The sequence below is a fragment of the Rhinopithecus bieti genome, unplaced genomic scaffold (assembly GCF_001698545.2).
Source record: "Rhinopithecus bieti isolate Rb0 unplaced genomic scaffold, ASM169854v2 scaffold_63308, whole genome shotgun sequence".
Lineage (NCBI taxonomy): Eukaryota > Metazoa > Chordata > Mammalia > Primates > Cercopithecidae > Rhinopithecus > Rhinopithecus bieti.
Window position 1 is genome coordinate 9,917 of NW_016823951.1, and position 13,526 is coordinate 23,442.

The 13,526-nt window shown below is 36.3% G+C and overlaps 1 long non-coding RNA gene across 3 annotated transcripts in view; it reads right to left on the reverse strand.

The window, feature by feature from the left end:
- Positions 1–1,420: 1,420 nt before the first annotated feature.
- Positions 1,421–13,526, reverse strand: part of LOC108521985 (uncharacterized) — a 119,529-nt gene continuing 107,423 nt past the window's right edge. For all 3 annotated transcript variants that reach the window (XR_001883330.1, XR_001883328.1, XR_001883329.1), the window contains exon 4: positions 1,421–1,504. This is a non-coding gene — a long non-coding RNA (uncharacterized LOC108521985). The remainder of the gene's footprint in view (positions 1,505–13,526) is intronic.

Consider the following 13,526-nt stretch of genomic DNA (forward strand, 5'->3'; position numbering starts at 1 on the left):
CCTACTTAAGCCTCAGCAATGGCGGGCGCCCCTCCCCCAGCCTCCCTGCTGCCTTGCAGTTAGATCGCAGACTTCTGTGCTAGCAATGAGGAAGGCTCCGTGGGCGTGGGACCCTCCCGGCCAGGTGTGGGATATAATCTCTAGGTGTGCCCGTTTGCTTAAAGCGCAGTATTGGGGTGGGAGTTACCCGATTTTCCAGGTGTTGTGTGTCTCAGTTCCCCTGGCTAGGGAAAGGGATTCCCTTCCCCCTTGCACTTCCCAGGTGAGGCGATGCCTCACCCTGCTTCAGCTCTCGCTGGTCGGGCTGCAGCAGCTGACCAGCACCGATTGTCCGGTACTCCCTAGTGAGATAAACCGAGTACCTCAGTTGAAAATGCAGAAATCACCTGTCTTCTGTGTCGCTCGCGCTGGGAGCTGGAGACTGGAGCTCTTCCTATTCGGCCATCTTGCTCCGCCCCTCCAAGATCTTTCTTTTTTTGAAAAAAATAAGCATTTATAGCTACAAATTTCTTTCTAAACACTGCTTTTTAAAGTTGCAGCCCATAAATTTTGGTATGTAGTGCTTTAGGGTTAATTTATCTCAGGACATTTTCTAATTTCCCTTGTGATTTCTTCTTTGACTCTGATTGTTTAGAAGTATATTATTTAATTTCCACATATTTGTGCATTTCCCAAATTTCCTTTTGTTACTTATTTCTAATTGTATTCTATAGTGGTCAGAGAACAAACTTTTGTGTCATTTCATTCCTTTTTACATATATTGAAGCTAATTTTATGTCCTAATAATCTATCCTGAAGAGTGTTCCATATGCACTTGAACGTGTGTTCTGCTCTTTAAGTGGAGTATTCTACAGATGTCTGTTAGGTCTATGTGGCTTACAACGTTGGATCTGGGAATGGAGCCCAAGCTATTCTGGTGTTTTCAATAGGGTATTTACCTTTTTAAGGGCTCACCATGCCATTTAATATCATCCTAATGTTAAGAGGTATGCACGGTAAGATGCTCACTTTGGATTTGCTCTTAAACACATCTATTCTGAAGAACTCCAAGGAGAGCAAAGTAGGAAATGAATGCAGCTGTCCTACTTTTTCTGATTAATTTCATATCTATCTCATGGGCATGTTTTAAATACATGACTACACGTACTCTGCATATAAAAAATATATACAAGGGCACAGTGAAAATAAATGATGCTATTTCATACTACTAATACTGAAATTTTGTCTGCACAAGCACTTACTGAAAGAAGTATCATATGACTTGGTACAGAAGAAATATATTTTATGATTAAGAAACTTCTCTTACAAAATATACTCTGTGAAGTAGTATCCATTGCAGTTGATTTAAGGTAGGCCTTTGTGAGGAAAATCTAGAAATTAAGAGCACTACATCAATATGCAAAAATTATTTAACAAAATACCTTTTACTGTTCTTGCATGAGGTTTGTGGTTAATTCCATCAAAATGTTCAGAAGATGAGATGTGTGTACTTTCTTCAACACACCTAAAAAAGAAAACTGGATTTACAAACTTTTAAGAGAAAACTACAAAACAGTATTATTAGCATATCATTAACACCACATCTACATTTTTTTGAAAAAATAACATAGTATTTAGGATCTTATGCAAAAGTCATAAAGATATTTGCCTTATTGAACTGTGTAACATGAAAGTTTACCACTTTAGTGAAGTACTAAAATTTTTTTAACATATACATGAATATGACTTAAATACTATCTCTTGAATTATATGAAGTTACAAAACCAAAGAAATACTTAACTTTTGTTTCTATGATTATGTCATAATCATTCAGTACCTTCACACATAGTCTCCATAAGCTTCTACTATGGAATCATGGTCATTTTTACTTGGACAACAGGAAAATTACATGACTCTCCAAATACATCAAAACTTTCTAACTGAATAAAACACAGAACTCCTGATTGTCTACCGAGATTTTACCTTCTAAAATATGAACCCAAAATCCAAAAATAGTGCCAGAAATAATAAATCTCAGAAAGTAACTTTTACTTTAATTTTCTTTTCCTACTCACTTTTCATCTTCATCCTGAACAGCTTACCTTTGTATCATATGGCCTCTTGATGAAAGTAATAAAAGCATTTTACTCTTTAATATGCATGGTGAATCATTGTCAAACTTGTGAGGGACAGTAGTCATGACAGAAGGGTGCTTCCATCCCAAATTAATGACACTAACTATATGATCCAATTAAATCAGAAAAAGTGAAGTATGGCAAAGGTGTTTTAGAAGCAGCTGTGGCTTAAGTAGTCACATGGTAACCACCATGGAGCCTGAATCTAAAAATATTCTTACAAGCTGGTATGCCATGCCTTCTTCCAATTTTGATGACCATATCACAAAATATCCACACAAGTAGGTAACATAATAGTGACGCAAAGAGACTTCTGAACTATCCTAATAACCAATGTAAAGGTCATGGCAGGTAAATGTATTCTTTTCACAGTTTGTCTAGCTAGATCTTCTTTCACATTTGTTCCTGAGGACTGAAGCTCCCTAGGTTCAACTGGGCATTTCTTGAAAAGCAAGCTCCTGACGCTCTCTGTCCTTGTCCAGGACAGGCTGGCTGCACAAAACTTCAGGTTTTCTAGGGTATTAGAGTACAATTACCTTTTGTGGGAGTGGGGAAGAAGATTCACCTGAGACTACAGGTGCAGGGGAGAGGAAAGACCATATTTAAAGTGATCACAGATTGAAGGAAGCAAGGAACCCTGGGAAAGATATAGATAAGGGTCGATGACAGTAATAATGAATAGGTGCTTACAAAGAGAAAAAGAGTACTATGTTTCAGCAAATGCTTACATTCCTATAGTCCTCCAGTCTGTGTCCAGAAGAATGTGGCAATGACAAAACATCTTTTCCTCCACTCCCAGGATAAGCTTCCTATAGCCATAGATGGACAAAGAGGCAAAGATACAGTAGAAAAAAAATGCAAACACTTCCAAACCCAACTGGAGCAGAAAACAATCTAGTCAGTATGAAGAAAGTCTCAGCAGGGGCTTGGTAGCATGAAGAACGGAGACACAATCTTGCAAAGGGGCAGAAAGCAACTTTATACGTTAGTATTGATACACCACCCCTTTGGAGAACCACTGCTTTAGACGAATCTTTATTTGTATATTGGTCATACCATTCGGCAAAAAAAAAAAAAAAAAACCCACCTATAGTCCAGAGAAACCATCACGCTTTTTACCCTATGCCCTAAAAATAAAATATCTCTTAGTGTGTTCTTTAGCAATTTTATGTAAGCATTCTGTTATCCCTAGGCCAATCTAAATTAGTAGAGTTAAAATTAAAGCTATCATATTCAATGTATCTTTTTATGAAAAATCAAAACTAAAATTTCATATTTTCTGGAATAGAAAACATCCAGAAGAGTCACTACAAAATGTATCAAAATCTTAGAATACAGTAGTTCAAGCAAATACATTTTCACAACTTAAAAAATATGAAAAATAAATACATATAATGTTTCATTTACGATTCGCACTTCTTAGTTACATTAAATAAATCAAACTTTTAATTGGGTAAGGGAAAATCACTCTCTTGGCACGTTAAAAAATGGAGATCATTATAATTTCAAATGAGAATATCTATTTAGGTTTACAAAAAAATATAAAGCAAAAAAATCCCTTGGCCAAATAAAATGTAGCCACAGTACCAACAGAGTTGTAATATCTAGTGCTTTTCTCACCATTTATTTAGTGAATACCTGTGGGACACACACTCAGTAGCTTGCTTAGTGAGATAGGGGCCCTGTCCTTAAAAAGCCAGTTGAAGAGCCTTGCTGGTGAATAAACTGTTTTCTAAAATAAGTAAAACGTAAGATAACATGTGATGTGTCAGAAGACTCTTTCAATAAAGTAATTTAAATCACTACAAATGTTTGCTTTAAAAAATGTGTTTAAAAATTTCCACAGACCATCTCATGCCTCCCATCTCCTTCTCAGCTTTAATACTGACCTTACTCTCAGGAGAAATAGACACACACAATACAGAAACCACATTTAGAGCAGCATAAGTCTCTGTATCCTACAAATTCCCATCTCCTCAAACTCTGCAACTGCTCCGAAAAGGGTGTTTGTGTTCAACTAGGAAACTCACTGCACAGATTATTTTTGGAAACACAAGAGCCAGCCTCTTTGATGACTGACACTAAACCTGCTCTCCTTAACTCCTCAAACCTTCAGTACTATTCTCCTCTTCATGCTCTCTCTAGATTATTTCACCTTCATTTTCCAAAGGAAACAGAAGTTATCTGATGGAAAGTCACTCTCCTTCCCGGTATCACATACAACTTACCAAAGTGGCTCCAGTCCTTCCTACTCCAGACTTGACACACCAAAGTGGTGCCCCTCCTCCTTCCAAATGCCAGACTCTCTGCATATGCCTAATCCCTTTCTCTCCTGTTTTCCAACAACATGAAAATATTATTCCTTCTCTCGTTTATATATTCAACCTCCTCTTCTTATGCAGATCTTTTCGCACTGGTTTTTAAACAAACACCAATCTCTTCCTTTAAAATAAGGGCAAAACAAAGCCGCTTGGCCTCACATCTCCCTCCAGCTATAGCTCACAGGCCTATCTAGACACTTCCTGCTTCAAATAAACTTCTCTACAGAGTTGCCTAAATGTTCTGACTTCATGTCCTCATCTCCTATTCACTTCCCGTATGTGCTTGAGCCCCACTACGCCACTCCTCCAAGACCCTTCTGTACTGGATATGTTAGCAGTAAAACCACCACTGTTCGTTATCTCCTTAACCTCCCCTTTTTCTCTTGTATCAACCAGAAGCCCATAGTCTTTCCCTCTGCCTGTCTTGCTATCCTTGGCCACTGAATGCTGAAGAGCCTCAAGGTAAACATCATGTCTCACTTTACATTCTCTCCCTAGGATATCTCATCCATTTCAGAGACATAAACAAAAATGTATTTTTTTGTTCTGTACTTTTAATCTCTAGTCCAGACCCCTTCTATGAGCTCCACACCTACATATCTGTAGGTCCACATCTGTCTACACAGGCAGCATACAGAGTGATAAGATGCATGGGCTCTGGAAGTGAAGTATGTAGATTCAAATCCCATTTCTTCCACTTACTGTCTGATATTGGACAAGTCTCTTAACACCTGTGTTTCCATGTCCCCAGCTTAAAAAATGCTGTAATAACTGTAAGTGCTCAACAATATTAGCTATTATCATTATTACTATTTGACCTTTCCTCTTGTGTGTCTCAAAGCCATCTGAAATTTTCTGCCTCTGAAATGCATGATGTTCCCAAAATGTGATCTGCTTCTGGGATTCCCTTATTGTCTAAATGCTGTAATCACAAATCTAGTAGTTATTTTTCATACAGTTCTCTTTCCTCTCCCATTTCTAATACAACGTATCTGTTGAGATTTAAGAATTATATGTTATCTTTTCTATAACTGCATCACTCTAACTTTATCCCAAGCTCCATCCTCTCCAGTGTACCCCACTAAAATGGCCTGTAACCAGTCAACACACTTCCACCCTTTACCCCAAAGTACCATCCACGCTGCAGCCAAAAGGATCTTTACAGATTGTAAATCTGGTCAACTTCATGCTTAAAACCTTTTATTTGTTTCTCCTTGGTCTTAGAATAAGCACTGATCTTTATTAAATATGACCCATCATCACACACCGGGGCCTATCATGGGGAGGGGGGAGAGGGGAGGATGGCATTGGGAGTTATACCTGATATAAATGATGAATTGATGGGTGCTGACGAGTTGATGGGTGCAGCACACCAACATGGCACAAGTATACATATGTAACAAACCTGCACGTTATGCACATGTACCCTAGAACTTAAAAGTATAAAAAAAAAAAAAAAAAAAAAAACAAAAAAAAAAAAAAAAAAAAGAACCAAAAAAAAAAAAATATATGACCCAAAAAACTCTATAAGGTCTGAACTCTGCCTCCCTCTCCAGTCTAATTTCATACCATATATTCCCTTGGTTCTCTCAGCCCATTCTCCACTTGGCTTGATTTCAATTCTTCCTGCTTGCTTTGCTCCTCCCTACCACAGGGTCTTTGCCCATGCCCTTTCTTTTCTCTGTTTTAAATGCTATTTCTTCCTCCTCTTCTCCTAGTTGACTCTTACTCATCCATCAGATGTCTGCTTAAATGTATCCTCCTTAGGGAAGCCTTCTCTGGCCTCCCAGATGAAGCCAAATACTTTTATTCTTGGTACTCATCATCTTATCCCTTTCATTCAGGGCAGAGAAAGAGTAAGGAAATTTAGGGAGGAAGGAGGAAAGAAGTATCTTAGTCAGCCTAGAAATTAAGACACTTAATCATTTAGTTGAAAAACCAAACACAGGCACAAGGGGAAGAATTACTTAGGTAACAATAGGCTATATGAAGAGAGTTAGGTGGGTAATCACGGGTTGTAAAAGGAAAGAAAAAACTAAATAGTAAGTCTGCTGGAATCACAACAAGGACTTCTCTTGTATCTCCAACCTTATGGTTTTTATTAAAATGAGTTAGGGAATAGAATGTTCCCACTGGAAGTATATGTTCAGTATACAGGTGATGATTCATCCAGTCTTAGCATATTAAGTCATAGACAAATCCAGTCCAAATGACTAAAATGACAAAAAAATATGTAATTTTAATAGGTTAATTTCAACAATGTCTTAAACACCTTTTAAACTGATATTCTGCATTATTGCTTCACATTTTATGTGTGCGTATAAACTAAAAATCAAAATTGATTTTAATGGAATACCACTTAGTAATCAAAATGAACAAGTTATTAATAAACACAAGTTGGATGAATCTCAAGGAAATATTAATCTCAAGAGATAATCTCAAGAGAATGAAAAGTTAAATTAAAAAAAGTTAAATCTAAGGATCCATTTAAATAACATCATTAAAATGGAAAAATTATGGAAGTAGGGGACAGATTAGTGGTTGCCAGGGGTTGGGGACAGGGGTGGGAAGTGGGAAGGTAGATGAGTGTGATTATAAAAGGCCAACATTAGGAATCTTTGTGATAGATAGGTTCATCTTGACTGTAGTAGATACAAGAAGCTACATGTGATAAAAATTAGAAATAAATAAATATACACACAAATGAGTTTGAGAAAAACTAGGAAAATCCGAATAAGATCTAGAATGCATCAGTGTTAATATCCTGGATGTTACCACTGGGGGGATTGTGTAAGCAGTGCATGGAACGTATGTTATCTTTTGTAACTGCATGCAAATTTACAATTACCCTAAACTTAAAAGTGTCATGAAAAAACAGCTTTAAAGTGGTTTCACAACATTTCTCAAAGACATCGGATCATATATACTTGACTACAGAATTCCAATTTTTTAAAAGCAGGTTTCCTCCAGTTTCTTCACGTTCTACCTTTGTTGCTGTCAGCCCATGAATAAAGGGAGATTTAAGTAGACAGAAGAAATATCTAGAGGTTGTAACGAACCCAATAAAAAAAAATCAATATTTTTAAAAAGTAGATCTTAAAATGTACTTGAAAGTTTGAGATCATAATGACATAAACAACTATTTATGACCTAAGAAAAACTGCCTACTTTGGTACTTTGAAGTATTAAAAAAAAATCACACAGAATTAAATTACAAAGCTCAAAACTTGTTTATGCAGCTGGTCTTTTTTAAAATCAAGGAACTTTAAACCTACAATTCTAATAGGCTTACTGGTGACACCCCAATCCTTTGAAAAATAAATGAAATATCATAAATCATTTGACAGTTTTAAGCTTAGATTTTATCATCAGTCAGACGCTTTAAAAATAAAAAAGCAATAAGAAAGGATAGGATCTTGCTTTGTGCCCTATAAAGTTTAAGATAGAAAATAAATCATACTATTAAATGTCATTTAGAACCTTAACTTCAATACTTAGGATGAAATTGGCATAATATTCATGGTCATTCCTATGAGAATTCATGCAAGTCGAGTAGCTTTTCTTACAAAATATTGCAGAACTCTGGCACTTCCTGTGATAAATGAAGCAATAAGGCTTTGGAATTGCAATTGTGTATATTTAAGTACTTCATATAAGCAACCAGACTGTCATCTTGCTGGATATCTAGCACTATGAATTTATTATTTGTTATCCAAAGGAATGTTTGAATACTTATAAAGAGTAAAGGGTTAGGGTAAGCCCTTAAAATTTAAAGCTACAAATGTAGGACTATATTGCAGCCACACTGTCCAGCCTTAATTTTCTTGGCAAGTTAATTTAATGAAAATATTCACAGATTTTCAGGAAATGTAGAGATGAAAAAATCTATAAATATCTTGAAAATGTTTAGGATTCAACATAACTGTTAAGATCTAGATATTAGCTACAGCATTCTGAGAATTTTTATAACAGTGAAGTTGCAAGAAAATATATTATGGGAGACATTCTCCAGGACCTGGTTTTCAGGTAAATTCACTGATGGGTCAATAATGAGTTCAACTCATAAAAGTGTGCTTTGAGAAGTCAGCTGAGCCAGCATTAGGGGAAGGAGGTCAAAGCCAGGCCCTCTCGGTTATCTAGCCCATCCTATTTTAAAAGAATTCTATTGAAGGAGATTCATTCCAAAGGCCACAAAAATTACTTCTATCTTTTCTGATGGTTTCATTTACTCATCACATAGGTGAAAATTCATAATTTTCTTTCCCTTCTTGAAGCAATAATGGCGGAACTTCTGAGAAATAGTCTCACAAGATTTATCCTGTACCAATATAAATTCCAATCATTTTAGATTTCAGTTTTTCTAATTCGCTTTTAAGATACAGCCACCAAAACTGTGGCCTCCAAATAAGGCCACTAATGTCACATCCATATCAAGCTGTACAGGCATTTGATAAACACTTGAATGACTGAATTAGTGACAGCGGAAAGCCTACTTCTCATATTTTGCATATTATTGCTAATGAAGTATCCTTAAATATTATTTAAGTGTATCTCTAATTTCTCAAGAAATACTGAATACATACCAAATAGTATTTTCAACATATGTGCAAGTTATAAAGAACAGTAAAATGAACACCTGTTTTCCCACTAGCCAGTTTAGAGAACACATTACTTATAACTTTGAAGTCCCCTTTATGGCCTTTCCCATTCCAATTCCAATCCTTTTTCCCATGCATTCTCCTCAGCTATCTTTTGTTGTTGTTGTTTTTGCTTTCCTTTATGGTACTACCGTATGTATCCCTAATCAATATCTTGCTTAATTTTGCAAGATTTTGGATGGAATTATATTGGTTGGAATCATATTGGAAGTATTCTTAAGTTTCTTGGTTTATTTGTCCATGAGACTTATCCATGATGATATGCTTGAATGTAGCGCAATTTGTGTCTTCTCTTATTGATGATATCTGAGTTGTTTCCAGTTTTCTGGAACATATTATGTATTTCTCTATGTAGATTACCAAGAGTTTCTATGCCTCAGAGTGGAGTTGCTTGGTTGATATACGCACAACTTATTAGTTAATGCAAATTAACTAATGTATTATTATTAGTTAATGCAAATGAATTATATGGTTGATTCAATTTGTACAACCACTAGCAGGGCAAGATAAGTTCAAGATGCTCCAACATTTTTGCCAATCTAATGGACATAAAAAAGTACTTCCTTGTGATTTTTTAAAGCTGTTTTTTCTTTCTTGGGGCAAAATTTATATAAAATGAAATGCACCAATCTTAAGTGTACCATTCCATAAGTTTTTTACAAATGCATGTACCTTGTAACCCAAATCATTACCACTACCCTAAGTTAGTTCCTTCAAAATCCTTCCCAGTCAGTTCCTGCCCCATCCCCTAGAAGAAACGACTTTTCTCATCCTTTTCCCTCACAGATAATTTGTCAGTGTGTCATGTTATGAATAACCACAGTCTGTTTATCCATTCTCTTACTGATGGAAACCTGGGCTATTCCAGTTTCTGGCTAGTATGAATGAAGCTATATTATGAACGCATATTATGTACGTATTTCTCATAAAAATATTTTTGGTGGATTTTATTTTCATTTCTCTTAGGCAAATATCTAGGAGAACTGCTGAATCCTAGAACTGCTGAATTGGGTAAATGTATATTTAACTCTGTAAGAAACTCCCAGATCTTTTTCCTAAAGTGGCTGTACCATTTAACCCTCTTACCTAATGTATAAGAATGCCAGTTGCTCTAGATCCTATCTAATTTTAGACAGTATGGTGGTTTTCTCATTCTCATTTTAACCTGCATTTCCCAGATGACAAATGACATTCATCACATGCTTACTGACCATTTGAATATCTTCCGTTGTGCAGTGTCTGTGTTACAAAGTTTCTTTTCAAATCATTTGTTCCCTATTCCTCCTTTTTAGTTTCTGGTTGTTTGGTTTTTTGTTATGGAGCCGTATAAATGAGCCATATATTCCTTTGACAAATATACATTTTGCAAATATTTTTCTCAGTCTGTGGCTTGTTTTTTGTTTTCTCAGTGGCATCTTTTGATAAATACAAGTTTGTTTTTTTTCAATGAAGTCTATTCTTTAAAGCTTTTCTCTTACAGTGATTGCTTCTACATCCTCGGAAATCTTTGCCCACCCCCAGTCATAAAGATATTCTCTGATGTTTTCTTAAATTCTTATGGCTTTAGCTTTTTATATTTAGTAGTATGATTCATCTCAAATAGATTTATATGCATGATGCAAGACAGAAATGGAGATTTATATTTTTGCTTGTGGATATCTAGTTGACCCAGCACCATTTACTGCAAAACTTTCCTTTCCCTACTTGGTTGCTTTGGATTTGTTTGAAATCAGAGGACTATATAAGTGGGTCTATGACCTCTGTTCAATGCCATTAATTTATTAGTTGATCCTTATGGCAATACCATGCTATCTTGATTATTGCAGCTTTATAGTTATGGTACAAAGTCAATTCTTCCAGCTATGTTTTCAAGATTTGTCAGATTTTCTCAGTCTTTTACATTTCCATGTAACTTTTAGAATTAGCTTGCTAATTTTACAAAAAGGTCCGTGGATTTATGCTAGGGATTATGTTGAATCTACAGATCAATTTTGAGGGAAATGTCATTTAATTGAGTCTTCCAATCATATGGCATCTCTCTTCATTTATTTATATCTTTACCTTTTCTCAGTATAGTTTTGTTGTTCTTATAGATTTTGCATGCTTTTTGTTGAATTTATTCCTAAATGTTCTACTTTTATTAGAAATAGGAAATAGGTTCTACTAATGATCATCTCAATTCAAAAATACTCATTTCTCACGGGGACTCCATCACATTTTCACTCCTTGGAAACATCAAAACATCAAAATCGTGAGAAAGTTTGTTTAATATTAAATAGTACATACTATATTCTGTATGGTAAACAAGACAAGAATTTCTAAAAATGAATGGAGACTCTACAAGTTGGCAGTAAAATAAAGGAATGGATTAAAGTCTAACAATATACATGCCGGAAATCGGGCTGGGGAATTTTTATAATCCACACTCATTTCAAGTATATATAATCCACACTCATTCAAGATTATCTGACGGGGAAGAAGGATGTCAGACATACCATTACCTCAGTCTGCAGATACACTGATCTTTTAGGAATGTTACCGAACTACTCCAAAGCTTTTTTGACATCTGGCCCACACAGTGATGAGCACAGGTTTCAAGGAGAGGAGAAGAGCAGGAAATATTTAGCTTTGATTTTGAGCAGATATAGTTTAAGCTCTTAGATAAAATTTAAGCTCTTTGTCTTCTGCTAAAGACAGAACTGTATCCAGAGACTCTGAGGATTCCCATTTGGCCTTCTTTCATTTGCAACTTGTTATAATAGTAGTTTCACGCTGTTCACTTTACTGTGGCTCCTTTTCTTCCTTCTATGCTTTTTCCTGGAACTACTAATTTTATTTTCCGTATCTTCACTATCTAATTCTTCAGACCTCTGTAGGTGCAAGGATCTGAGAATTAATCAAATTTCCCACTATTACCACTGAGATCCTAAAAGACATTCCCATCGTCTTTGGCCTTGCTGGCTTCTCCTTTTGCTTCCTCTTTAAAGTCTTTTCTCCATATGCTTTGTCTTAACTTTTCTCCTCTACTCTTCTTTGTCAAGTTTTTCTACTTCCTGAAGCCTTTCTTTTGATTTTTCAAGGTTTATACCGCTACAATCCTCTTCCTTAGTATCCTTTAAGATGCATTTCTGCATTGTTGGCCACCGCTGAACCTACTTCCATTCGTCAGTAAGAATTATTTTCTTATTCACTTAAAATTTCTCATTTTTTTTGCATGTGATTTTGGTCACTTTTTTCTTGTCACTGGATTTAGCCACTTTTTTATTTTTATATTTATTTATTTATTTATTTCGAGACAGAGTCTCGCTCTGTTGCTCAGGCTGGAGTGCACTGGCGAGATCTTGGGTCACCACAACCTCCGCCTCCCGGGTTCAAGCGATTCTCCTGCCTCAGCTTCTGGAGTAGCTAGTACTACAGGTGCATGCCACCATGCCCCACTAATTTTTGTATTTTTAGTAGAGATGGGGTTTCATTATGTTGGCCAGGCTGGTCTCGAACTCCTGACCTCGTGACCCACCCGCCTCAGCCTCCCAAAGTGCTGGGATTACAGGCGTGAGCCACCGCACCTAGCCGACAATTTTTTATTTTACAATGTATTCTCTTCAAGGTCCAACCAACCCAAGCATACAGTACTATTTCTCCTTAAAGAAATCAGCATCTGGGCCACCTTCACCCTCCTCATCTGTGTTCATGAACTTTATAGAAATGTCCTTGGTTTTCTATGCCTCATCAGTATTAGGGGCAGACTGAGTTTGAGGTTCCTCTGTTTTCACCACTTTCATTTTCTGTCTCATCTGTCTCTTTCCTTCTCTTCCTCTCCCTCTTCATTACTAACACCACTGGCCACCGTGTACTCTTCTCTCTCCTGCTTCTGGTTTCTTTCCATCTGACTGAAGGATGAACAACATATTGTTATTGAAATAGGCTCTAAATTCTTCCATGTAATCATTGGTGAGAGATGTATTCTCATTAACAGCTGTATTCTCATTAACAACTCTTTGCATCGATGTTCATCAGGGATATTGGTCCAAAATTCTCTTTTTTTGTTGTGTCTCTGCCAGGCTTTGGTATCAGAATGATGTTGCCCTCATAAAATGAGTTAGGGAGAATTCCCTCTTTTTCTATTGATTGGAATAGTTTCAGAAGGAATAGTACCAGCTCCTCCTTGTACCTCTGGTAGAATTCAGCTGTGAATCCATCTGGTCCTGGACTTTTTTTGGTGGGTAGGCTATTAATTGTTGCCTCAATTTCAGAGCCTACTATTGGTCTATTCAGGGATTCAACTTCTTCCTGGTTTAGCCTTGGGAGAGTGTAAGTGTCCAGGAATTTATCCATTTCTTCTAGATTTTCTAGTTGATTTGCGTAGAGGCGTTTATAGTATTCTCTGATGGTAGTTTGTATTTCTGTGGGGTCAGTGGTGATATCCCCTTTAT